Here is a 27,351-nt window from a genome sequence, read left to right as displayed (position 1 = left end):
CTTTTGGTGTGTGCAAGTCTTCACAGAGAAGGGAGGGGTGTTGCTGCAGTTATTCTGTTCTATTTTTCACCATGGGGAGTTGGGGCTGTCACACAAGCTGGGGCCCCTTTGGTGGGTTAGCTCAACTCGTGACTGTGCAGTCCGAAAGGAGATCTAGGGGTCATAGCCACATGGTTCTCCCCTGGAGACTGGCCCTCTCATGAGAGTGGAGGGCCAGTCTCCAGGTGGAGGCAGTGGAGCAGGAGTGTAGTTTGCTATGCATACACTGCTTTGACAGGGTGATCATGTGCAACAGCATCCTAGGTCACAGTGGGACAGACCCCTCAGCATCCTTTGCCCTCTCTCATATACATATCCCCTCCAAGGAAATTTATGTATTCATTCATTCATTCATTCATTCGATTTCTATACCACCCTTCCAAAATGGCTGAGGGTGGTTTACAGCACAACAAAAACAATTAAAACAAGTTAACAATTAAAATCAAACGATTAAAACACAATAAAACCAATTAAACAGCTATAAACCCTGGAAATCAGGGCAACAGTTTAAAACAATTTGAAACAGTTTGTTAATCATTTAAAACCAGGAAGGCCAGGCCAAACAGATAGGTTTTAAGGGCTCTCCTGAAGGACAGTAATGATCTCAAATTACGAATTTCTGCCGGGAGTGCATTCCGCAGCCCAGGAGCAGCTACAGAGAAGGCCCACCTCTGAGTCGCCACCAGATGGACCAGTGGTAACTGGAGACAGACCTCCTCAGATGACCATAATGTACAGTGGGGATGTGTAAATAAAACAAATGTAGAAGAAGGCACTCTCTTAGATAACTCGGACCTAAGCTGTTGAGGGCTTCAAAGGTAATAACTAGCACTTTGTATTTTGCCTGGAAACATATTGGCAGCCAGTGTAACTGTTTCAAAACAGGCATAATATGGTCTCTCTGGGTTGCCCCAGAGACCAATCTGGCTGCCGCATTTTGAACTAAATGAAGTTTCCAAACTACGTACAAAGGCAGCCCCACGTAGAACGCATTGCAATAGTCAAGCTGGGAGGTTACCAGTTGGTGCACCACTGTTTTGAGGTCGTCCTCTTCAATTAATGGATGCAGCTGTCGAATCAGCAGAAGCGGAAAGAAAGCACTCCTGGCCATGGCCTCCACCTGAGAACCAGGGTGAGGCCTGGGTGCAGGAGTACTCCCAAGCTGCGCACCTGCTCCTTCTGGGGGAGTGTAACCACATTCAGCACAGGAAGATGTAACTCACCCCTCAGATTCTGAGCCCCTACAATGAGCACCTCCGTCTCCATGTTCCCCCCTTTCAAGAATAATAAGGAAATAGTACCTCAACCAGCCCCCCCGCCCAATCGTGCTTGTGTGGGACTATTTGTGTCTAGGTCTCTTTTGAGGGGGAGGAGAGGTGCCATCACTGTCAGAAGAAGCGCTGGCATGGCATGGTATTTAGATGGATTTAAATGCCCTTTCCCTGCTGAGGGTAGGTGGTCCATGCCAAAAAGACACGATTGTGCTTGGAATGCCCCCTTTGAGATCATGGCCAATCACGGCTGCTCCGCTGATGTGCTGACACTCTGCATACAGTTGTGGCATGGAACTTGCTGGGATCAGCCTTGGTGGCTAAGCACCAGCAAGGGGCTCGCTCCCCTCTCCTGGAACTGGAGGTTGGTGGGCCACAGTTTGACGGATGTCTGTTGTGGGATTTACAGTTTAAAAATGAAGCTGTGGGTTTGCCAACCTCGGGTTTTGTGTTGCGTCTGAATCCGGCCATGGAGTCAGGCCAGGCAGGAGTCAAGGGAAAAGAGAGTTCCGGAGGAGTCAGATGTCGTCGGTTCAGGCAGGTGGTGTGGGGCTTGGGGTGGTTTACTTTGCTGTGCTTTGAGATAATTAAACTTGTAGGCATTTCTTATTGAATTTTTACACATGCTGCCACCAGAAAAAAACAAATCTAAAAAGACTTCATAATACTTTAGACTCATTTCAGACTCTCACTGTGTTGGTAAACATAGCGTTGCTTGGCAGGAGTAGGGAAGTGACAGAACTCACACAGATCAGATTTTCAAAACAAATTAAAAAGAATAAACTGTATTTCAAACTGATGTTTCTGGGGTTTTGTTTATCTCTCCAAGGCTGTAGGGTATTGTAATTGCTGGTGTTACAAAGCGGGTGGCGTTGTAAAGTTCACACTTTACTTTGTTGCACGGTGCTCCTTAACCTTTAAATGAAAGTCCAAACCAAGCACTTGGACAGAAATCCAGCCCTTACTTCAGACTGTCTTATTCTTTTAGTCACAGAAGATCTCTCTGTGAGACGTTCCCTAACTAGGCCCAAACCCACAACTAACTTGCCCAGCAGAGGAGAGGAAGAGTCCATCTGCTTCCCCTTCAGTGCTGCTCGGTGTGGGAGACCGAGTGTGTGCTGTTGGCTCCATCTGCTACCACCTGCCTGCTTCTGCTTCTCCCTGGGAGACTGCAGCCTGCTGCCTGTGGGTAACATCTGAGGAGTGTATGTAGGACTGGGGCCAGGGGTGAGTGACTCAGCAGTTCCTGGGGTCAGCAGCCCAGCTCTGGGCCTTTATAGGAATGCTGCTTGCCGCCTCTTTGGGGGAGCCACTTCGGGGGGGGGGGATAAAGAGGGTGAGGGCCAGGCTGTTTGGCTCAGGATCCCTTGTGGTGTGTGAAGGTGGGTGGGTATTTTAATTTGGCTTCTGTCTGAAATCCAGGATGAGTTGTTTTAATGTGTCTGGGTCTGTCAGGAGATGGGGTGACAGGGGGTGTATCCAGTGATTATGGGTCAGCTATTCCAGTGGTGGGGGCGAATAGAAGAAGAAATGTTAACAGGTCAGCCGGCCATTGCAGGGGAAGGGAAATCAGATACTTAATTGCTCTTTCCCCTTCTGGCTGTCCTGCCAGCACTTTGACCTTGGAAAGCAACGCCAACCACCCACAGAACCTCATCTTGCTCCTTTGTAATGCCAGGTTGGTCCAGAAGAAACCTGAAATCAACCATGATCTGATTCTGGATGAAAGAGCCAACCTGGTATGTATTAAAGAGACTTGGTTGGAGGAGGCTGGTGGCCCAGTCTGGTCCTGGCTTCTCCCTCCAAGGTATTCTGTAGAGAAGCCAGTGAAGGGATGTGGTTGGGGAGGTGGCACGGCTGTGGTCTATAAGAACAATATCTCCCTGACCAGGATCCCTGTTGGAGTGTCTGACCATATTGAATGTGTGTACCTAAGTTTTGGGACCAGGGATAGAGATCGTCCTGCTGCCCGACTGAGTCCCTAACTGAGCTGATGGACTTGGTCTCGGGTTGGCATTGGAATCTCCCAGGCTTGTGGTGCTGGGTGACTTCAATGTTCACTTTAGGACCAATTTGTCAGAGGCAGCTCAGGAGTTCATAGCGGCCATGACAACTATGGGCCTTTCCTGAGTGGTCTCAGGACCGACACATATTGCTGGTCACACACTTGATCTGGTCTTTCGCTCTGAACAGGGTAGTGTTCTGTGGGTGGGGACTCCTGTGATTTCCCTATTGTCATGGATGGACCATCATCTGGTTAAGGTTGGACTCACGACCACATCCCACCTCTTCAGGGGTGAAGGACCTATTAGGATGGTCCACCTGAGAAGGTTACTGGATTCAATAGGATTCCAAGAAGCCTTGGAGGAATTTCGTGTTGGCTCTGCTGGTGACCCAGTTGACACTCTGGTGGAGAATTGGAATAATCAGCTCACCAGATCAGTGGACACAATAACTCCTAAGCATCCTCTCTGACCCACTTTGAAACTGGCCCGTTTGTATACGGATGAACTACGGCAAGGTAGATGACTACAGCGCAAGTGGAGAAAGACTCAACTCAAATCCAACAGATTATTACATAGAGAGCATTTGAAGATCTATGCACAGGTGATATGTGCGACAAAGAAGCAATGCTTTCCCTCCCATAGCATGTCTGCAAGTTCACATCCGACGGAGTTGTTCAGGGTCGTGAAGGGGCTAATGTGCACCTTTTCCCCCTTGAATCAGTATTTGGAACCAATTATTACTCGCGGTGACATTTTTGAGTTTTTTGTGGACAAAATCTATTGTATACGGGTCGACTTAGATTCAAATTCCACAATTGTTACAGAGTCTGATGCTGAGGTGTCCAGCAGCTCCTCTTATGTGATAACCCTGGATCAGTTCTAATTTGTGACTCCTGAGGATGTGGATGGGCTGCTTGGAACGGTGCGGCCTACCACCTGTTATCTTGATCCTTGCCCAACATGGCTTATACTATCTGTCAGGGGGGTTGTTGTAGAAAGTCTGTTAGAGATCATAAATGCTTCTCTGAGGGAAGGCAGGATGCCTCGTTGTCTTAAGGAGGCAAGGATCAAGATAACAGGTGGTAGACCACTTCTGAAGAAGCCTGCCTTGGATCCCTCAGAGTTGATCAACTACAGGCCTGTCTCCAACCTTCTGTGGCTGGGCAAGGTAATTTAGAGGGTGGTGGCCTCCCAGCTCCAGACGGTCTTGGAGGAAACTGATTATCTAGACCCATTTCAGACTGGCTTTTGGGCGGGCTATGGGGTGGAAACTGCCTTGGTCGGCCTGATGGATGATCTTTGATTGAGAATTGAAAGAGGAAGTGTGACTATGTTGGTCCTTTTAGACCTTCCGGCGGCTTTCAATACTATCAACTACAGTATCCTTCTGGAGTGTCTGAGGGGGTTGGGGGTGTGAGGCACTGCTTTGCAGTGGTTCCTCTCCTACCTCTCGGGTAGTTTCCAGATGGTGTCCCTTGGAGACTGTCGTTCTACAAAATCTGAACTTTTGTATAGTGTGCCTCAGGGCTCCATATTGTCCCTGATGTTGTTTAATGTCTACATGAAACTGCTGGGAGAGATCATTAGGAGATTTGGTGCAGGGTGCTATCAGTATGATGATGACACCCAAATCTATTTCTCCATGTCAACATGATTGGGAGAGGGTATAACCTCCCTAAATGCCTACCTGGAATCAGTGATGGGCTGGATGAGGGATAACAAACTGAGACTGAATCCAGATAAGACAGAGGTACTCATTGTGTGGGGTCGAAACTCAGGAGATGAGTTTGATCTGCCTGTTCTGGGTGGGATCACGCTTCCCTAGAAGGAACAGGTATGCAGTCTAGGGGTGCTTCTGGATCCAAGCCTCTCCCTGGTGTCTCAAGTTGAGACCGTGGGCAGAAGTGCCTTCTATCAGCTTCAGCTGATATGTCAGCTGCGTCCGTTTCTTGAGATAAACTACTTCAGGACAGTGGTACATATGCTGGTAACCTCCAGACTGGATTACTGCAATGCACTCTACATGGGGCTGCCCTTGTATGTAGTCCGGAAACTACAGTTGGTCCAGAATGTGGCAGCCAGTTTGGTCTCTGGGTCATCTCAGAGACAGATCATGCTGCTCCTGTATTGAAAGATCTACACTGGCTGCCGATAATTTTCTGGGCAAAATACAAGGTTCTGGTTATAACCTATACAGATGTAAATGGCTTGGGCCCTGGGTATTTAAGAGAACGTCTTCTTCATTATGAACCCCACCACCACCCATTGAGATCATCAGGAGAGGTCCATCTGCTATCTGCAGTTGCCACCAGCTTGTCTGGTGGCCACTCAGGGACCAGCTTTCTCTGCTGCTGCTTTCTCTGCTGCTGCCCCGAAGTTTTGGGATGCGCTCCGTGCTCCCCATCTCTAACAACTTTTTAAAAGTCTTAAAAGATGCATCTGTTAACCCAGACTTTTAACTAAATAGTGTTTCAATAGTTGTAACATTGTTTTAAAATAGTTAAACAATTGTTTTAAAATAGTTGTAACATTGTTTTAAAATAGTAAAACAGTTTTAAAATAGTTAAACAATTTTAAATTGTTGTAATGTGTCAATCTTTTCTGTTATCATTGATTTTGTTCTAATTAATGTTTTAATTTTTCTGTCATTTATTCTGTTTTAATTAATGTTTTAACCTTTCTGTTGTAAACCACCTAGAGTTTGGACGGTATAGAAATATGTCAAACAAACAAACAAACAAACAAACAAACAAACAAATATCCAATGTGTGTTTGGACTTGGTGCTGTATGAGTTCTCTTGATGAATCCATATGAATATCTTTCCATACACATATATACACACAGACGGGAGAAGCTACTCTGATACAGATAGACTTGTTAAAAGGACAGTAACTAAAAAAATTTCTGAGGAAAAAACCATGAACTCCACTGGCTTGAGGCTGCCTGCGGGGAGTTGTGGCACAATCCACCATGCCCCCAGATCCACTTTGGGGTTCCTGGCACATGCCCCAAAGTGGGGGGGAACAGGGCCACATCAAATCCCCATTATTCCCTTGGGGAGAAATGCAAAAATTGGAAAATTTTTCCAAAAATCATTTAAAATCATAGGAGTGTCAAATTGCTTTGGGGTTCAGTGGATGGTTGGCACCCCTGGGTTCATACCACCCACCCTGGTTTTGTGCCCCTAGGTGCTTTACATAGGGAATAATGGTCTGGTTCAAGTCTCTATTATACCCTATGTAGAATGTTTTAGAACCGGTTTCGAATTTGGTTTGAATTCGAACTGAATGGTGGTGGGGGGGGGGGAGGTTGAGCAAAACCAAAACCGAACTTACCCACCCTGGTTCGAAGCAGGTTTGAATTTGAACCAAACAGGCCAAGCCGGTTTTGTGCACATTCCTACTAATTTCCCAGCCATTGGGAACAGGATGCGGTGCTAGATGGATCATGGGTCATTGGTCTAACCTAAGAAGACTCTTCTTATGTTTGCCTTTACCAGCATCTCTTAGACTTAGGACAAATGTGCCTCTGAAATGTTCTCCAAAGATCATCAAGGGGAGAATATTATGTGGGGGCAATTCTGAGTATTTTCTGTGGAGCTTTGCAATAATTCTCAAGACATCATTTCTAGAAATGATGTTTATTTTCAAGTTTCTTAGAAAAAAGGAAAATAGAAAACAGAGAGGGATAATCATGGACTAAACGGATCTTTACTTTTGAGCCAATTCAGATAAAGAGCCTTAGATTAGCCTTTCTAATTTATATTTCTTCATATGCTACCAAAACATATCCTTTAAACAAGTTGAGAGATCTGGTTGATCTAATAATATCTCTCCACAGTACCAAAACAGAAACTTCTAAGGACCTCTTCTGTTTCACTAAAAGCAGGCATTACAGGTGCTTGGAACAACTTGGGATTGCAAATTAACAAAGTCCTGATAGGAAGTTCAGACTCTGCTCTTCCCAAAATGTTATTTTGTTAATTAAATAGACTTATGCAGCTTTTTCTTAAAAGAAGAAGAAGAAGAAGTCGTCTCTGTTGATTGCTGCCCTCCGTTCGCCCCGGCCAAAGTGTGCTCTTTAAGTATTCTTGAGCTTTGAATTATTTGCTAAAATCCGCCAAGAAGTCGTCTATGGAGGGATATGTGAATTTGAATTATTCCTGAGTGAAAAGATTTGAGAGGTGAGAATGTGAGGATTTGAAGCGTAATTCTCTGAACTATTCTCATCCCTTCTGGGTGAAGAATAACCACATAGATTCAAATCAGAAAATATCAGTCCTCTCCGGTCATTCTGAAACTAGGTGCAGAGATGGGGTGGAGAGGTGGGCAGGGCGAGGACTGGAGAACTATAGAATAAATAATGTTTTGCTAGGAATTGCTTGAGATCTAATATCAGGAGGTAAACTTATTTTCTATGTAGTTTGTTTGATATACGACAAGAGATCATTTCTATAAGATTTTTTAGTTGTTCTTCTCAGTCCTTTAATATGTATGCTGTGCAAGGTTCTTTCATTCTGAAATGAAACAATGATGTGTGTGGACATGAATTGGGCATTTCTGCGACTTCAGTTACAAGGGAGTAAAAAGCATTCTGTGGGCCTGATTGCTACTGCCTGTCGGAGTCCTACACTTGATGGCCTGATGATCAGACTTCCATAAGGCAGCTTCAGATATTCATATCTCCATTTGTTTAAGCAGATTTTGTGAAGGCGCCTTTACCCTCCTCCTCTGTTGTTTATCTACCGAGGCTGTTCTCACGAGCAGGCAAGCCCAGGCTTAAGGAGCCAAGTCTGGGTTAGTGCTGGAGCACTATCCAGCTCTATTCAGAGACAGAAGATATTTGGGCTATACAAGTAGATCCTGATATGCTGACTGATAGTAGAGCTATTCCTACGTTGTATGCATGTAGGGGCACCTGAATGCACATACATGTCTTCATGTGAATGTGTACCTGCATTCATTTTAGAAGTCCACATGGGGACTGAGCCCATTGCAAATATAGAGTACCTGCTATGTTTGTGTTTTGTTCATAACATACACTGCAAACATTATATATCCACACGGAACATAACATGTGAATATGGTTAATGTGTTTGGAAGGATATATACAAATGAATCAAGCTGCTCAGAATTCAAAGTTGCAATTTGCTGTACAGAAAACCCCAAATGAGGTAGGTGGAGTCACATGCTGCTGTTTGATTCATTAGTATTTTATTGATTGATTGGTATCCATGTTGCTTGGAGGGCTAGAACCTCTGAATGCCAAGACCTTCATCTTTCACCGCCCTTTACAATATGACTATTTGAAGTGTTCAGAGGGGAGGTTTTGTATTATCGTTGCTTGTATCTGAAATTGAACAAGATCTCAAGTCAGCATTCTCATTACGGTAACATTTACTCAACAGGCACTATATGAAGCAAAGGACAAGACAATTCCTGTGTAATGACTGGAGCAGAGGCTTTTACCAGAATACATTGATTCGGTTCCCATGATCAGTGGGAGCCACCTGGAGAGGGTTTGCTCTCCTTGCAGATGATCCTGCAGTCTGCTGTGGGCGGCCGAACTGGCTGCCCACACAACTGCCGGCTCCGTTACAGAGCCAGTGGGGGCTGCGAGGATCGGGAGCTGCACGGCCCCCGGAAGCTCCAGCATGCCCTGAGTGAGCGCGCAGGGCATGCTGCAGAGACCCCCCGAGCCGGGAGGGTGCATTTAGCATCCCTGCCAGGGGTTTCCTCATGAGTTTCTGCACCGCGGAGCTGCACCGCAGCAACTTATGTTACAAAAACTGGGGTTGTGGAGTGCTCTCTCCGCGAACCCAGTTTAAGCACCGAGCTACTTAAGTGGGTGACCTGCTTAAGGACCACTGGGCTGGCAGCCGAGCCTGGTGGTTCTCACGATGGTAGGAAATAGGGCTAGGAGAGGCTAGCCCAATTTTCTACCATTGTGTGAATAGCCTCATTGACTGTTATGCTGGTCCTAGTGGCCCTCTCCACTACAAAGAACACCTTTTTTTTTTTTTTGACATCCAGGTTACTTAACCCAAGCAAATACATGCAGGCATGTATGGGCAGTTTGCTTCTATTCATTTGCTCCTGCATCACCAAATCCCCTCATTTCCCATAGATGTCCATTCCTCATGGGAATGGCCGCTCTTTCTGTTGTGATGAATGAATAGGTGAAGGAGCTTAGACATAGTCATGGAGGACAGGTCTATCAATGGCTACTTGTCTGGTTGCAAGATACCACTTATTTCTCTGTGTAAACCGCCCTGAGCTATTTTTGCAAGGGCGGTATAGAAATCGAAATAATAATAATAATAATAATAATAAATACCAGTTGCAGGGGAACAACAGCAGGAGAGAGGGCATGCCCTCACCCCCTGCCTGTGGGCTTCTCGGAGGCATCTGGTGGGCCACAGTGTGAAACAGGATGCTGGACTAGATAGGCCTTGGGCCTGATCCAGCAGGGCTGTTCTTATCGGAAGGTACAGAACTATTGATTGGTCTCTGATTCCTTGACTCTTGAACAGACAATTTGGAGGGATAAGGGCAGACTCAAAGCAGTTCCTCAATGAGTAATACTTACAAAACTATTTTTAGTATTTATGATTTAGTAAAAAAAAAAAATTCTTGATTTAGTAGGTGATGGCAGACATGCAGACTAAGGTTGGGTGTGTACTTTAATGCAGTGCCTGCACTCGGGGAATGGGGAGGGATGGTTTTCATTGATCTCTCATTCCCTCAGGAGTTGCCTGTGTATCTCGAAACTATGTCCCTAAGGGCTGCACAGACCTCAGGGACATACCTTCTGGGAGAGTCCTGCCCAAATGGCTCAGGTCATGCAAATAGCCAGGGTGCATGCACAGCAGCTTCAAAATTGGCCACCGAGAGCACTGAGAGAGCCAAAACGGCCTGGGAAAGGGCCAGACTGGCCCATAGGAGATCAGAAGGGGGCCGGTGGGGAGGGATGGGGAACCTCTGGAGACACGCCTTATGGCCACAGTTGCAACCCCAGACCTACAGGTAAGCTTAAAAAAGGCTACTGGACCTACAGGTAAGCTAAAAAATAATATATATTTTTTGAGGTTTGGAACCTGAACCGGCTTGAGCCCCAGCCAGGGGTTTTGTTTGGGGACACAAAACCAGACATGCCCGGCCCAGTTTAAGTCAGGTCTGGACCTGAATTGAACTAGGTAAACCGGTTTTGTACAAATCCCCAGAGAAGTGTGAGATTTGTCAGAAATTTCTGGGAAAAGAATTTGTCATTTTGGACAGTTATTAAAGCTTTGTTATTTTTAATTCTTGTTCTGTGTGTGCATGTTTTTTATGGAAAATAAAAAAAATGAAGGACAGATTTAAAGTAAACACAGATTAACTGCTTCTTGTGTCCTTACCCACTGCTGAATAATCATGAAGGTAACCACCTTGTCACTATTACTGAATCCACCATTTTCATATAATTGTATTTTTCTAAGGTTGGAGGGAGTGTGACTTTATCTTAGTTGAAATTTTTACAAACTTTTTGGTGTTCAATATCAGGAAGTTCTACCTTGTGGTTTATGTAAGCTCTTTCCCATAGTGTCTTATCAGATTGTCCTTTTTAAAATGCCTGGAAATTCAGTAATCCAGAAACCTTTGGTTTAAGATGAGAGTTAAGATGCTTTCATTTTCACTCGTGCTCTAAGAAGAATGGAAATTGCAAGTTGAGGTACTCAAGTGAACTTCCATGCCATATAAGCTGTAAATACTTTGTACAGTCTGGTATATGATGATGGCTTTAGAAATGAGGCTCTGTGCAGCCAGTGGAAGGATAGCTGGTCTTGTGGTAGCAAGCATGCATCCTTTGCTAAGAGGGTCCACCCTGGTTTACATTTGAACGGGAGACTACATGTGAGCACCAATGCTTCCTCTAACAGGGATTCCCAGATGTTTTTGACTACAACACCCAGAATCCCCAGCTGCAGTGGTTTTAGCTTGGGGATTATGGGAGTTGTAGTCAACAACATCTGGGAATCCCTGTTAGTGGGAACACTGGTGAGCACTGTAAAATATTCCCTTTAGGGAATGGGGTTGCTCTGGGAAGAGTATCTGCATGCTTGTATGCAGAAGTTAACCAGTTGCCTCCCTGGCATCTCCAAGAGACTCCTGCCTGCTGAGAGAGAATCCTGCCTGCCAATCAGTGTTGACAATACTGAGCTAGATGAAGCAATGGTCTGACTTGGTATGAGGTAGCTTTCTGTGTTCCTTTGTTACTGTGAGCCGGGTCTCAAATTCAGTGAGAACTGGTTTCAGGAGCAGAGCAGGGAGAGCAGGCTAAGCCTGCTCTCCCCGCTCATAATCAGGGAGGGAGTCCTGGGCGGCTGGATCGGCTGCCCACATGATTGCCGGCTCAGTGACGGAGCCGGTGGGGGCTGGGGAGCTCGGGGGCCATGTGGCCCCCGGAAGCTCCAGTATGCCCTGTGTGAGCACCCAGGGCATACTGGGGAGACCCCCAGAGTTGGGAGGCGGCTTTTCACCTCCCCTCAGGGGGTCTACTCATGAGTAGCCACGCCACACAGCCATGGCATGGCTAATCACTATCGGGAAGCCCAGGTTTGCCGAGCGCTCGCTCCGCAAACCCGGGCTTTGGGGAGAGCTACCAAAGCGGGCTAGCCGCTGGTAAGCCACTGGGCTCGCGATCAGCAAACCTTACACGATCAGTAAACCTTGCTGAATTTGGAGAGATTTTTTTCTGAGTAAACATGCATGCTATAGGATGGTTAGCCATGAAAGCAGCTCTGAGTAATCTTGCAAACTATGCAGCAAGGGAAAATGAAGGAGCACAACATAACTACCGCCACTATCCCTGATTTGTTTTAAGAACATAATTACAGCCCTGCTGGATCAGGCCCAAGGAAGCCCATCTAGTCCAGCATTCTGTTTTACACAGTGGGCCACCAGATGCTGCTGGAGCCTACAGGCAGGAGTTGAGGGCAAGCCCTCTCTCCTGCTGTTACTCCCCTGCAACTCGTACTCAGAGGCATCCTGCCTTTGAGGCTAGAGGTGGCCTATAGCCCCCCGACTAGTAGCTGATGATAGACCTTGCCTCCATGAAGTTATCCAAATCCCTCTTAAAGCCAACCAGGTTGTTGGATGTTTCAAAACTATCCGGATTTTGAAATGAGAAAGGAATCAGGAAAACCAGACCATGATTTCAGAAGTTGCACAAGCGAGGGAAAGCCACCACAGAAACAAAATAAGAATTCCCACCTCAGTTGATTCTTGATGGGGGGGGGGGCGGATAGGAGAAACTGGAATATGGAGGACTGAAAAGCCATTCCAACCAAGAAAAATAAAAATACAACCTATTTTAAAATATACAGAGAAAAATGGAAATTGAATCATAGATGTTAGACAGGCTAAATTGAGCAATAAATGTGTATAAACGAGCCAATTACCAAGCAGTCATTAAAACAAGATTTAACAAAGAGTTAAGAAAAGAGGGCACGCAAGATATGTAGCTTTGGCACTGCATCCAATATTAATCAATTGGGGCCACAATCCTGTGTGCACTTTCCTGGGAGTAAGCCCCATTGAACATTATGATAAACATGCATAGGGGTGCCTGCAGCTCCTTCTGGGAGTAACCCCCTGTCTCCCCCCACCACCCCACACAAGAGTTGTTCTCTTTCACTCATTCCCATGCACAATAGAGAATCTATTGGTAGCCAGAGAATCTCAGGTAGCCACACCTGAGGGGGTGATTACAGGCAAGGTAACAACACTTGGGAGCTTACTTTAACCCTCCATTTTAGAGCTTGTTCAGTGGAGGAAATGAATATTTGTGCAGGGAGGCAAAAATGCCCCAGCACGACTCTTCTTTTTCTCGACTCTGAGGAAAAAGAGAGAGCTGTGTTTGAGGATGTTTGACCCTCAAGCACATGTGCCAATCTCTCCTCCTTTACCCTGCTCCCTCCAGCTGGTACTGCTGTCACTGCTCTCGTCCCTCTCATCTCAGTGGGGCTGGCTGGGAGCTGCTCTAGGGGTCTCCCTGTTAGACGAACAGGCTGTGCAAAAGTGAAATAACCCAACACTACTAAGCAAACAATGCAATTAAAACAGTATATATTATATTATTTATTTATTTCATTAATAAACCGCCCCATCCAGAGGCTCTGGGCGGTGTACAATAGCTTTTAAAAAGACATAAAACCCACAATTAGAACAATGCTAAAACAATATAAAAACAATTAAAAATGATTAAAACTATTTAAAAGCAATTAAAATACTTTCCAAAACAACAACACTTTATAAGCCTTGGAAGGCCAGGCCAAATAAATAGGTTTTAGGGCTCTCTTAAAGGCCAACAGCGAGCCTAAACTGCGGATATCTGCCGGGAGTGCATTCCATAGACCAGGAGCAGCTGCAGAAAAGGCCCGGTTCCAAGTCGCCACCAGACGTACCGGTGGCAACTGGAGATGGACCTCTCCAGATGACCTCAATGAGCGATGGAGATCATACCGAAGAAGGCGCTCTCTAAGGTAACCCGGACCCAAGCCGTTCAGGGCTTTAAAGGTAAAAACCAGCACTTTGTATTTTGCCCGGAAACATACTGGCAGCCAGTGCAGCTGTTTTAAGACAGGCATAATATGGTCTCTCCGGGTTACCCCAGAGACCAATCTGGCTGCTGCATTTTGGACTAACTGAAGTTTCTGAACTACGTACAAAGGCAGCCCCACATAGAGCACATTGCAGTAGTCAAGCCTGGAGGTTACCAGCTGCTGCACCACTGTTTTGAGATCGTTCTCTTCAAGGAATGGACACAGCTGTCGAATCAGCCAAAGGTGATAGAAAGCACTCCTGGCCACAGCCTCCACCTGAGATACCATGGTGAGGCCTGGATCCAAGAGCATTCCCAAGCTGCGTACCTGTTCCTTCTGGGGGAGTGTAACCCCGTCCAGTACAGGAAGATCTACAGTAACTCATCCCTTAAATTCCAATTCCCCCACAATGAGCACCTCCGTCTTGCTTGGATTCAATTTGTTATCCCTCATCCAGACCATTACTGCCTGTAGGCAGGCATTTAGGGAGTGAATGCCATTTCCTGATGATGAAGATGATGATGATGATGATAAGGAGAAATAGATTTGGGTGTCATCAGCATACTGATAACACCCTGCACCAAATCTCCTGATGACCTCGACCAGTGGTTTCATGAAAATATTAAAAAGCATTGGTGGCAAAATGGAGCCCTGATGGACTCCATATAATAGCTCCCGTTTTAAAGAGGAACTGTCACCAAGCTCCACCATCTGGAATCTGCCTGCGAGATAGGAGGGGAACCACTGCAAAGCAGTGCCTCCTATCCCCAATTCCCCCAGGCGATCCAGAAGGATACCATGGTCGATGGCATCAAACGCCGCCAAGAGATCCAAAAGAACCAACAGAGTCACACTCCCTCTGTCGATTCCCCATTAAAGGTCATCCATCAGGCCGACTAAGGCAGACTCAACCCCATAGCCCGTTCTAAAACCAGTTTGAAATGGGTCTAGATAATCGGTTTCCTCCAAAACCACCTGGAACTGGTTAGCCACCACTCTCTCAATCACCTTGCCCAACCATGGGAGATTGGAGACTGGCCTATAACTATCCATCACTGAGGGATCTAGGGAAGGCTTCTTAAGAAGTGGTCTAATAACTGCCTCCTTCAAACAAGGAGGCATCCTACCCTCCCTCAGCGATGAGTTAATGATATTAACTAAGCCATTCCCAACAATCTCCCTGCTAGATAAAAGCAGCCATGTCAGGCAAGGATCCAGAAAACAAGTGGTAGGCCGCACTGCCCCAAGCAGCTTATCCACATCATCAGGCATCACAGATTGAAACTGATCCAATCTAATACTGCAAGAGGGATTGCTGGACACCACCTTAATAGACTCTGCAGAAACAGTGGAGTCCAAGTCGGCCCGAATACAGGAGATTTTATCAGCAAAGAACCCATTGAAAGCATCATGGCAGAACAAAGTCTCCGGGGATTGGTTTGAATTGGAAGGAGCCTGAATCAAACTCCTCACAACCCGGGACAGCTCTGCCAGACGCGAACCCACAGAAGCAATGCGCGCAGACCCGAATTGGTTTTTTGCCGCATGCACCGCCTCCTCATAGACCTTCAAATGGGCTCTATGCTGTGTCCTGTCACATTCAAGCCGAGTTTTCCTCCACTTGCGCGCCAGTCACCTACCTTGATGCTTCAGACCCCGTAACACCTCTGTATACCAAGGGGCCACTTTTAAAGCAGATCGGAAGGGATGCTTAGGAGCGATCATGTCTACTGCCCTGGTGAGTTCCCTATTCCAGGTTCCCACCAGGGCATCGACAGAGTCGCTGGCAGGACCAACATCAAAACCCTCCAAGGCTTTTTGGAATCCTACTGGGTCCAACAGTCTTCTCGGGCAGACCATCTTAATAGGTCCTCCACCCCTGCAGGGCTGGGTTGTGGCTGTGAAACCAACCTTAACCAAGTAGTGGTCTGTCCATGACAATGGGGAAACCACCCAATCCCCCACCCACGGAATACTGCCCTGATCTGATCAAAAGACCAAATCGAGTATGTGGCTGGCAACATGAGTTGATCCTGAAACTAGTTAGGATAGGCCCATAGTTGTCATGGCCGCTATGAACTCCTGAGCCGCACCAGACAAGTCAGCCTCACAATGGAAATTGAAGTCACCCAGAACCAAAAGTCTGGGTGACTCCAACACCAACTCCGAGACCAGCTCTGTCAGTTCAGTTAGGAAGTCGGTTGGGCAGCGGGGTGGACGGTACACCAACAGAATTCCCAATCCCTAGTCGCCAGCCTTACAAAGACACACTCAATGTAAGTCAACTGTCGCACAGGGGCCCTGGTAAGGGAAATGGTATCCTTATGGACCACAGCCACTCCACCACCACCCCGCCCACATCCCCTAGCCTGCTCTACAACAGAGTAGCCTGGTGGAACAAGCTGAGCCCAAACTGGGCCACTAGCTTCCCCCATCCAGGTCTCAGTTATACAAGCCAGGTCGGCTCCCTCATCCATGATCAAGTCATGGATGATTTCGGTCTTATTCTGAACCGACCTGGCATTGCAAAGGATATTGTTTCATTGTTACAACGTCTTTCAGTCTTTCAAAAGATGATTCAACACATAATATTACAAAATGCTAATTTTCATATCTTACAGTTCTCCAAGACTGTAAGATAATAGTATGAGGAGAATAGAGTGCATATAGAAGTTTAAAGTGGGTAAAGAAGGCTTCTGACAACAGACCTGCATTTCTTAAATTGACTGGAACTGAAGAAGAAGTACAAAACAGAAAAATTAGCACAATCCATTTCTCAGTCTCCAGCATTTGCAGCTGTTTGGCTAATATTTCAGCTCCATAACCATGATATCGTGTGGAATTCATCATTGCGTATTCAGCCATTGCAACTGGACAAACCATTATTTTTGGACACTTACCATGATCTCTCCAGAGATGTAGCAAAGTTGTTTAAGATCTATCATTGTACAGTGTCCGATCACCACACTCATTTTGTAATGTTATGTCTTGAAGCATCTTTTGAAAGACTGAAAGACGTTGTGACAATGAAACAATATATACTGTTTTAGTTGTTTTATTTGCTTAGCAGTATCGGATTGTTCCATTTCCACTGTATTTCACATGACCGCCCCCTTTCTGGTTGGTTCTGTACCGCAGAGCAGGCATGCAAGAGTGGGGCAACAGTGACTGTTGCTGTTTCTGTGGCGGCTGCTGCCACAAACCTTCGGTGATACTCAAGATCCTCCCTCTCATCCTCCTCTTCAGCACCCTGCTGCCGCCACTGCTGCACATGTGGAGGAGCTTCTGTCCCCCTTTTGGCTCACAGGCAGCCTCAGGCCAACTATGTGGCAGAAGTGGAGATGGCACAGCCAGGCCCTCCCAGCTTAGCTGTAGTTCACTGGTGAGTGACAGTGAGCACCTTTGCAGGTATGCCATCGCCCACCGTCCCTGCATTGGGAACCTCAGGGTAGACAATACTGACGTAGGTCAACCAGCAGTCTGATTCAGTGTAAGGAGGCTTGATGGGTTCACGAGGGACCTTAATCCTTTTCACTGGGGTAGGGAGACATTCCTTAACAAACAGTAGGGTTTAGGGTTCTGCCTTATATAGGCTGGAGCCAGGCTTTCTTTCCCATCCCCCTATTCATAGGACTGAGGCCCTCCCACTGAACCCCACCTCACTACCCCTGAAGGCTTACCGATAACAATTCAGTTCCTGCGACTTGAAGTTGTATTTGTAGAGCCATGATCCGCTCTAGCTTTTCCTACGAAAAAAAGGTTCAATGGTATTAATCCTTTACCCCTTCCTTTGCCATGACCCCTGTTATTTCTTTCTCCTTGCCTTTCGACTCTCAGTCTGGATCCCCACCTCCCACTCAGCCTTTCAGCCCCTGCTGAAATATGGCTGTGAGTATTTTGGCTGTCCTCATTAAGGCTGATAACAACATTCCAACTGACCAGGATTTAGCCTGGAAAACAAAATAAAATAAACAATTATCTGCTCTGTGTTCTGAAATATGTCCAGAAATCTGTGTGGGATATGGTAAGTGCTCTCTTCAAAGTCACACACAAAAATACACATCTTTTTCTCTCCCCTTCAGCTGTAAAGGAAGAACTCTTAGATTAGTAATTTCATGAATAATTGTTGTAGAACTTAGATTAAAAATCTGGAGAGCAATCTTCTTAATAGCCCACTTTCCATAGCCACTGCTGCAACCAGTTTCTAAGCTATGACACTGGCCGATGGAGGCAGACGAATTGACAAGAAGGGGAAATTGTGATGTGCAGGTACCAGTGTGAAAATTATGGTAAGTTATGGAATGACCTCCCTGCTGAGGTGTGTTGGGCTCCTTCACAAGGGCAGAGCCACCATAGCACAAAGGGGTTCAAAGAACCTGGGCCACCGCCCCTCAGAGGCCACCCCTCGTACCCCAGCCACTCCCGCTGCATCTGATGCCAGATACGGGGGCCATGGTTTAGCTTACAAACAGGGCTGCATGGCCAAATTCTCCAGAGTGGCTCTCCCTGCCTTCTAAAGGTAGGGAGAGCCGCTCCAGCAGTGCCGTAATGTGGCGCTAACTGAAATTGCGTGGTTAACTGGCCCTGCAACTGACATAAGATGCAGAGGGCATGGCTGGGGGGCCACGGTGGAAGGGGGGGCTTCACCCAGGCCTCTGCTGGCCTCCCTCCGCCACTACTCCTTCATTATACATTTTTGGATGATTGGTGAAGATGCACCTCTTTACCCTGGCCTTTGCCTCAGAGTAGGAGTTTGCACTATGTTGTTTTAATAGTCTGGCTGGCTTTTATAGGTTAACGGGTTAGAATTCTAAAATGTTTTATGTGTTTTAATTGTTGTAACTCGCTATGAGACATGGGGTATATATATTTCCCATTGCATGTGGGAATTGAATATGATGTGATGGAAATGGATGAACAGCTGGTGTATGGAGAATCTACTCTCTGGAGGATCTAGAATGCGAAAGGTGCTATTGATCTGGATGGATGCATGGCCTTGAGGGTAAGTAAGTACTGTTGCATTTATGGCATAAATTGGGTCCTTCTAGTCATTCTTTCTCATTCAGGTTATTATCACTAAGTGGGAAAGGTTTAAGAAAGCCCCAGTTTGTGTTGTTAAGGCTATAATGGTGACCACATATATGGGCTTTGTCGTCTGGCAATACAAAAATACCATCATTGGGCACCAGGGTCTACAGGATTCTGGTCAAACAAATAACAAATATTTATATACCACTTTCCGACTGTATAGCTTATTTATTTATATTTGCAAATTATGATGAAAAATGTAAAAACTGTTCCAATTACGCCTACTGATCATGTGCAAATAGTGGCTGACATACCATGCAAGGAAACACGGGCGGTTGCAGCACCAGACGTGCTGCTATGTCCATGTAAACACCACAAACAGTGCTGTGAAACAAGGAAGTTCTGCCCAGAAAGAGACCTGGCTTGGGGGGTAGAGCGCATGAATTGTCTCCTTTGCTAAGCAGGGTCCATCTTGGTTTGCATTTGGATGGGAGTCTATAAGTGTATGCTGTAAAATATGGGAATTGGGGTCATAGCTCAGTGGAAGAGCATCTGCACTCTTGAAAGTTCCATGTTCACTCTGTGGTATCTACCTAAAACCTTGAAGAGCCATGGCCAGGTTATGGGGCAATTCTCACGATCAACAAAAATTGGGCTAGCAGAGGCTAGCCCGATTTTTGTTGACCGTAAGAACCACTGCGCTCACAGACGAGCCCGGTGGTTCTTGAGTGGGTAGCCCACTCGAGAACCCTTGCTAAAAAGCAGGTTTGCCGAACGAGCGCTCCAGCAAACCTGCCTTTTAGGGATCATGAGTAGCTGCGGCACACCTTTGCGCCATTCCTACTCACGAGTAGACCCGCGGCCGGGAGGTGAAAAGCCACTTCCCGGCTCCGGGGATCTCCCCAGTATGCCCTGCATGCTCCCGCAGGGCACACTGGGGCTTGCGGTGGCCACGTGGCCCCCGCTCCCCCCCGGCTCTGTCACGGAGCTGGCCATTGTGTGGGCAGCCGATCCAGCCGCCCACGGCTCCCTGCCCACTCGTGAGCGGGGAGAGCGGGCTTAGCATGCTCTTTCCGCTCACTGCCCCAAACTGGGTCTCACTGATCATGAGACCCGGTCCAGTGTAAACAATGCTGAGTGAGATGGACCAATTGTCTGATTCCGTATAAGGCAGCCTCCTATGTGTCGTAAAGTTGTGAAATGCAGTTGTGCAATACAACATCCATTTCCCCCAATGAATGTTATATTGCACAACTATGTTGGCACAACAACATTATGATGGAGCAAAACTTCCCTGTTTGGCAACACCATTAGCGGTGTCACATGCAACTCCCTCCTGGGCTATACTCCAACTGCCTGCATTTCCTTGTGTGGTATGTCAGCCCATATTAGCACAGTGAGCTAACTGAACATCCTGTATTTTAAGATAGTGTCTTGGGCAGCCCCAGAGATGGGGTTCAGTATTAGACACTGGCTGTATATGCAAGTAACACGAAACCCAGGTTGGAATTTGTGTAAATCTGAATGCATGAAACCACAGTTTCATGGCAAAAGTGACCTACGGTTTCCCTCACCAAACTCCGATTTTAACCTTCAGTTTGTAGCGATCTGTGCAAACCAACCCTGAGGTTTGGCAGTGGCAGCGTTACATCTGAACATGGATGCCACCATAACCACGGTTTCATGTAGTTCCTGGAACTGTAATCATAGAGAGGTTGGCCCGGACCCACCTGATGGAAGACCGGAGGTCTTTGAGCCTAAGGCCCTCCCTAGTGGACCGGCCCTCTCCCAAGAGGCTTAATCCAGGGGCAGCAGTCACGGAGGCAGGATTGTGGTTTCATCTCCATGGACAGCTTTCCCAGGCTTAGCCATCACTTGGTCACAGCGGGCCAAACCCCAGGATCCTTTGCCCTCCCTAATATACGTATCCCCTCCTATGAAGTCCTCATGTCCCCTTGCCTTTCCTGAGTAATAGAAAAATACTGTCTTTCAGCATTCCCTCTGCCAGAAATAGTGTTTGTATGAGATTGTTTTGTTGTGTGACTCTCTTTGAGGGCAGCAGTGCCCTCGCTGTTGGATGAAGGGCTTGCGTGGCATTTAAATGGCCTTTCCCTTCTGAGGGCATATTCTGAAAAGTTTTGATTACACTCACACACCCTCTTGAAGGTTGTGGCCAGTGACTTCCACCCTGCAGATGTTCTGACAGCTTGCCCACAGTTTGGTGATGTGAGCATTACAGAGCATGCTGGGATGTAGACTCGGTGAACCAGAAATAGCGAGGGGGCGCCACTGCTTTGAAAACAGAGGTTGCAGGGTTGCGGTTGGACAAACATCTGCAATGTGATTCACAGTTAGAAAATTTTACAGAGAGTTGGACAACCTCCATTTTCATTTTATGTGCAGATGCACCACTATAATTCTTACATCAATGGCAAGGGTAGGCAGATGTCTGCAAGGCTCACAGATGTCTCTCCTCATCACAACTGCACCTTTTCCTTCTCATGATGATCACACAATGTTGTCTTGAATAACACTCCCCACTCACACACCTCTTTAGCACTTACCAGCTACAGCATCAACGATGCCATTGATTACTCCAGCAGCTGAGTTGGCTGCATTTGAAAGGAGATCAAGGAAGCCTGGGACAAATCCTTCAACACGTGCAGCAACTGCTCCTGAATGCCAGAGAGCAAAATTAGAAATGAATCTTTTCTATGAACCATTTCCAGTGATTCAGTTCCCACCCTGGTTCCACCTTAGCATTGCTAAGCACCAGAAATGGCTTTTTCTCCCAGACAGCCTAAGAAGGAAACAAACTCCTCTAGCAGCTAAAGAAGAAAAAAAGAAGAAAAACCACTTAAAGCACTTCCCTCTTGGGGTTCTGAATCAGTCCATACTATTTTTTCTGATTTCTAGACTCTTAAGGTAGATAACATACTATAGAAACATGTGACCTTCTGTTACGGGGAGCCCTAGTCATCAAGTCATTCAAGAATTTCTGGTCCTTTTTGAAGACTTTCTAGGATAGAGAGCTTTTATTCACCATATGTACAGCTGTTACTTCCCTTTATTGGCATCACAAGGATGACCATTTGGGATACTTTGACACAGCCATTGATTTGGTTAGGCCCACAGGCACTTTTCCAGCAACTGTACTTACCAGTCCTGGGATTCGTCTGGGGCTCTTCATCAGCATCGTTGGGCTCTAGAAAAGAATCACAAGTGCTCAACTAGTGATGTGCAAATTCCTCAAGGATCAGTTTTGAACTAGCACAGTATTTATGGGTTTTCTTGGGAAGCATTTGGGGAGGGGAATCACATCCATTTACTGAAAGTCCCCTCCTTGCTCATAATGTTGGCACATACCTGCTACGGCTCCACCTGTACATATGTTATTTCAGAGGTTCCCAACCCTGAGTCCCCAGATGATGTGGTTGCATTACAATCCCCCTCATCTTCAGCCACAATGGCTAAGGGCCCCCTACCCTGGAACTGGAGTTTCCTGCACCAGTTGTGGCAGAGAGCTGCTTTGATCTCCCCACACATCCCCTCTCCTCCCCTCCCCTCCCCTCCCAAAACAAACACACCCAGAACAAAAGGGAAGGCTTTAGATTTGGATGGAGGAGAACAGCCACATGACATGTTCACAAAGAGGAATCTAGTGTGGGACTCAAGGTCCCAGTTTGTAGGCAGCAATAGTGGGGAAGGGGGTTCACAGCTACCCACGAAAGTGATTTAAATTTCTTTGGGGGAGGTTTACAGATAGCAAGACAATGTTATGAACTATTATTTTGCTGGGGTGGGGGGAGTGCTGTCAGCAGAGACGGCACAGTTTTTCTGTAAAAGGAAAAGGAACCACATGTGTTTACTTGGGACAGGCCGAGTAATGTCCTCACTAGTTCATGCTGGGATGAATTTTTTCACCCCCAGCACCTTTGAAAAGGTTTGCCATGGTGGGGGCATTTTGGGAGAAGTGTCAAAAAGTTCGATACTTTCAAGAAGGTGGGGGGGTTGAATGAAGTTATATTTTCAGGTGGTGATTTTTGATAAAGGTGAAGGGGTGTTGAGGTGGACCCAGCTGTACCAAAAGTCTACTTGGTGGTAGCGGTTAAAAGGTTAGGAAGAATAGAGGGCTGTTCCTCCACATGAGGTGGCAGCGATGGGAGAGCTGTTCCTCCACACCAGGCTATTGCTCAGGGTGCCTAGCTGAAGGGGATGCTGAGCCAAGCTTGCATGAGCCGCACAACTTGAGTATACTGGAAAACTAACCACAGGGATGTGGTGCCAAAGTCACTCCTTGCCTCAGGCGTTACTTATCCTAGGGTCAGCCCTGCAAGCTAGATAAGAACTGTTGTACAAATTGCACAGCAACCGAGTGAGCATTATGACTGGACACATTTGTATTCAAAGCAAAGAACGTCATGGCTCTGCAGTATCACAAAGTTTATGGGACAACAGTGATGAAACTCAGACCTCCATCAGCTTGAAACAAGAGCATCACCCCACAAATGTCTAACAGACCCACCCCACCCTTCACACCAATTCCCTAATCTTTTCAGACACAGGTGATAGGGACACTTTGCATCTCACCACCTGGAGGGGAGCAGGGGCATATCTAGGGTAGGGCAGGCAGGGCACGTGCCCTGGGCGCCACTTGAAGGGGGGGTGCCATTTTTTAAATTTTTTTTAAAAAAATGGCTGCCAAAAACATGATGGCCACCGCACATGCTCAAATGGCCTCTGTGAGGCCCTAGGCCATGCCAGGCCTTGCAGAGGCCATTTGAGCATGCACGGCAGCCATTTTGTTTTCAGTGGCCTTTTTTTTTTTTTAAAAAAAAATATTTTTAAAAATGGCCACTGCACAAGCTCAAATGGTCCCTGTGAGGCCCTAGAGGCCAGTGGGATGGGAGGACCTTTTCAACCCACCCTGGCCTTTAGGAAACCCCCCAAAGGGGCGATAGATAGATAGATAGATAGATATAATCACTGTACACATATTTAGTTTGACACTATGTACAGAGAATCAGGGCTTGTGAATACTGAGCTGAAACTTATGAGCTAGGATTGTATTCATTTGCTCTTACTTTGCTTCTTGTGATAAGTGAGTTAAATGTGATGTCTTAATAATATGGCTATTAATGGTGAGTTTGTCTTTGAATCAGTGTCAAATCCTCAGTATTAAGGTCCACTGGGAGTTTCTTGCTCTCTTTCTCTCATTTTAACTGTCTTTCTGAAAGACTAGAATATATTCCAAGCAGTGACACAGTTTACTCTGCATATCCTTTAATTATTTTCAGAGTATCTAGGAAAAGTCAAATTCTCCATTGATTTTTAAAACTTATGTAATAGTGATGCTACAATGCATAGTAGAGAATTAGACAGGCATTTCTGTTAGTTTTCAAAGTACACTTCCATATAGTATTTGGGTATTTCATGAGCCCCAGCATATTAAAATTTGTAGTTTCCCAGCATTTTTTGATCTGGCTAAGTCCACTGCTAAACTGTTTTTGAAATATTAAAAGATTAATGAGCTTGACTTGTATTTTTGAGCTGATATTATGGTAAAGTTATCTCAAAGATGGGTCTCAGATGTTTGGACAGGAGACGCAATTTCAGTGCTTGCCCTAGGCGCTATTATCTCTAGGTACGCCTCTGGAGGGGAGGTAATTAGAATACTCTTTGAACTATGGACACGTGTGAGACCCACAGTCACCTGGACCCAGTTCACCCCCTCCTTAATGGCTTTAATGCTAGAAGGCAAAAACCTGGGCAGTGTTCACCATTTTCCATCTCTTAAAGGATGTTCCAGGGAAGACTCTGTAGAGATTAACACTCTCTCAGCCAAGGACCTGCCTACTGATAGATCCAGGTAGAATTCAGTGCTAGTCAATGCTTTTGAATTTTCTTTTGAATTTCTGTGTGCCTTTCTTTAATTTCTGTGTGCCTTTACTTTACTTTCTTTTCCCCAGTTTTCCCCAGTTCCTTATTCCTTGTGCAACCCTTGTTTCTTACTAAAGTTTATATACTTAGAAGTGGATTCAGTCTGGTTTTTAAAGGGTCTGGAGGGTTACTTGCAAAACACTTCCCCATGTACCTTATAAGGTCATTCACTACTGCTGAGTTCTTTTCAGAATAATATATCGTTGTCTAGAGCAGGGCTGTATAGTGCCTGTTAGTCCCAAGCAAGACAGTATCAGGTTGCGGAAACTGGGTCTAAGCCTAGTCAATGGCTTTAGATCAGTCTTCAACTTGTGGCAGCCTACCTCGAAGGAGCAGTGTGCTCCTAGATTGGGATCAGAGCAATCTCTCTACTGGGGATAGATCCCAGGAAAGCATACAGTAACTCTGGTTTCGTCACAACACCCAGAACAGTAGAACAGAAACTCCAGCACCACCAACTGAATTAGAAAGCACATAGAGCATGACCATTCTCCACTTACCCCCAGATACTAAAGCGCAGGCAGCAATTGCCAGCAGGAGCAGGATCCAAGCCTTCATCATAGAAATGCAGACAGCAACCACAAGGCTTACTGATGTCCAGGACACTGGAACAGAGTTGGGATACTGATAAGGAGCACACCTTGCATGCTTATATACAGAACAAGCACCAGTCAAAGATGCTGACTGATAAATATCACAGGGTGGACTGAGTGTTCATTAATGCTGACATTAAATATGGAGATATTAGCCAAACTGTAAACAAATGCAAGATGACTCAAGGGATTTACTGAAGCAGTGCCAAGAAAGAGATTAGCTACCATATGACAAGCTGGCCATTATTCACTAAACGGGCTCTTGAAAGCCAATGGTTTGGGTGAAATATGCAGTTGCTCCGATGTTGCTTCCAAATTTTGCACCAGGGTTACAAGCAACGACAGTTAGTTTGCCTGGATTATATCTTAGAAGTAGGACATGGACTGAAAAAGGTTGACTTAGTGATTATAGTCAGGACAGTTGATATACTATGAAAAGGTTTCTCTCTCTAGGAACCTGAAGGACCCAGTGTTGTAGATGCTAAGCTCAGAAGTTTCCTGCCAGCTCCTTTTCTTCCTTCAGGGAAACAGAAGAAATACTACAAGGAGAAACCTACACAGGCATGTTTCATCTCATTGATCCATATGTTAGTATAACACTACCCTTTAGGTTTACTAGGCATTTTCCAGAATAGACACTGTAACATACTCACACCACATCCACTAAGTGCCTCTCTAGCTTGCCTGTATTTCCACATCAGTGCTGCTACGTTGTCAGCAGGGTGCATTCACATTTCCCATGCAAATTTTAATGATGCATTTTTGCCCTACATAGCTGTAAATGCGCGGTATGAAAGTAGCTGTATATTTCTGTTGTAGGAAGACCTGCCCCGCATTTTATTTGTTGTAGCATTTTGTAGTGTGGACAGTTCTTTGCCCCCGCCCGTGCTTGCTTCCTCCGTCCCCTCGCCTGGGGAAAGAAACAGGCTGAGAGAAATTTTGGCTTTCCCCTCCTTTCCTCCCACAGATCCCCAACCCCACGCCTCCCTCCTCCTCCGCTTGCTTCCAATATAACTGGAGCTTCTCAACACAGAAAGGGAGTAGGAGTGTGTACGGTTCGGTCCGGGCATAATTCCAAAGACCGCTGCACCGGTTCGGAGGTCCGGAGGTTCGGGAGGGCGGGGGGACAGTTACTTTAAGCGGGGGGAGGTACTTAACCCCCCCCCCCGCCGCTCTTCCCCCTCCGGCGCTGGTCCTTTGAAAAATCTTATTGGGGCGGCAGAGTTCCTCCCTGCCGCTCCTGGCCCCGTCGTTTTTTCTAAAGGGTTAAAGAGACAAGCGCTAGCGGCGCGCATGCGCCCTACATACGTCATGCATATGTCACCCCTAAAAGGGAGTGGGAGGGAGGAGACCAAAGGGGTTTTATTATTATTATTTTCCCATTGGGTTCTTTTATGCATTCCCCTTTTAATTTGCTACTTTGGCCAGAGACACATATTAGTGCACCTGAGCAGAATTCTGAATCTAACCCTTTCTAGTAGTGAACTTTTTACTGAAGAGGAAGCCCATTAAACCAAATCATTTACTTCTGTGCAATCCCACTTGCTTAAGACCTTCCCCATCTCTTACAACTTTTAAAAATGCAGTCAAGACACATTTGTTCACCCTGGCCTTTAATTAGATATTGTTTTAATTGTTTGATGAGTTTAGATAGTTGACACTGTTTTAAATTGTTGCAATGTTTTAATCTTTTTATTTGTTGTAAACTGCCCAGAAACTTGGGGTGTGGGCAGTATACAAATATGTTTAAAAAAATAAATAATAAATACTACAAGGCAAAGGGCAGGGAAAGAGAACAGTCACTTACTTAAAAGGAAGCCCATTGAACTGAATCAAGATTCATTTACTTCTGTGAAATCTCACAGCCCTCAATGGAGGAGTGTTCCCCTCC

General features: G+C 46.1%; 1 long non-coding RNA gene across 1 annotated transcript; it reads right to left on the bottom strand.

Annotated features, from left to right (window-relative positions):
* Window positions 1-8,572: 8,572 nt before the first annotated feature.
* On the bottom strand, window positions 8,573-22,125 carry LOC128341590 (uncharacterized). Its single transcript, XR_008314481.1, has 4 exons — window positions 22,088-22,125; window positions 21,492-21,602; window positions 17,580-17,645; window positions 8,573-8,666 (listed from the first exon to the last, which is right to left on the bottom strand). It is a non-coding gene; the product is annotated as an uncharacterized LOC128341590 (long non-coding RNA).
* Between the last annotated feature and the right edge of the window lie 5,226 nt (window positions 22,126-27,351).

The sequence above is a fragment of the Hemicordylus capensis genome, chromosome 2 (genome assembly GCF_027244095.1).
Source record: "Hemicordylus capensis ecotype Gifberg chromosome 2, rHemCap1.1.pri, whole genome shotgun sequence".
In the NCBI taxonomy this organism is placed as follows: Eukaryota; Metazoa; Chordata; class Lepidosauria; order Squamata; family Cordylidae; genus Hemicordylus; species Hemicordylus capensis.
The sequence above is the reverse complement of the archived record's forward strand: the minus strand, read 5'-3'. Positions and strand labels throughout refer to the sequence as shown.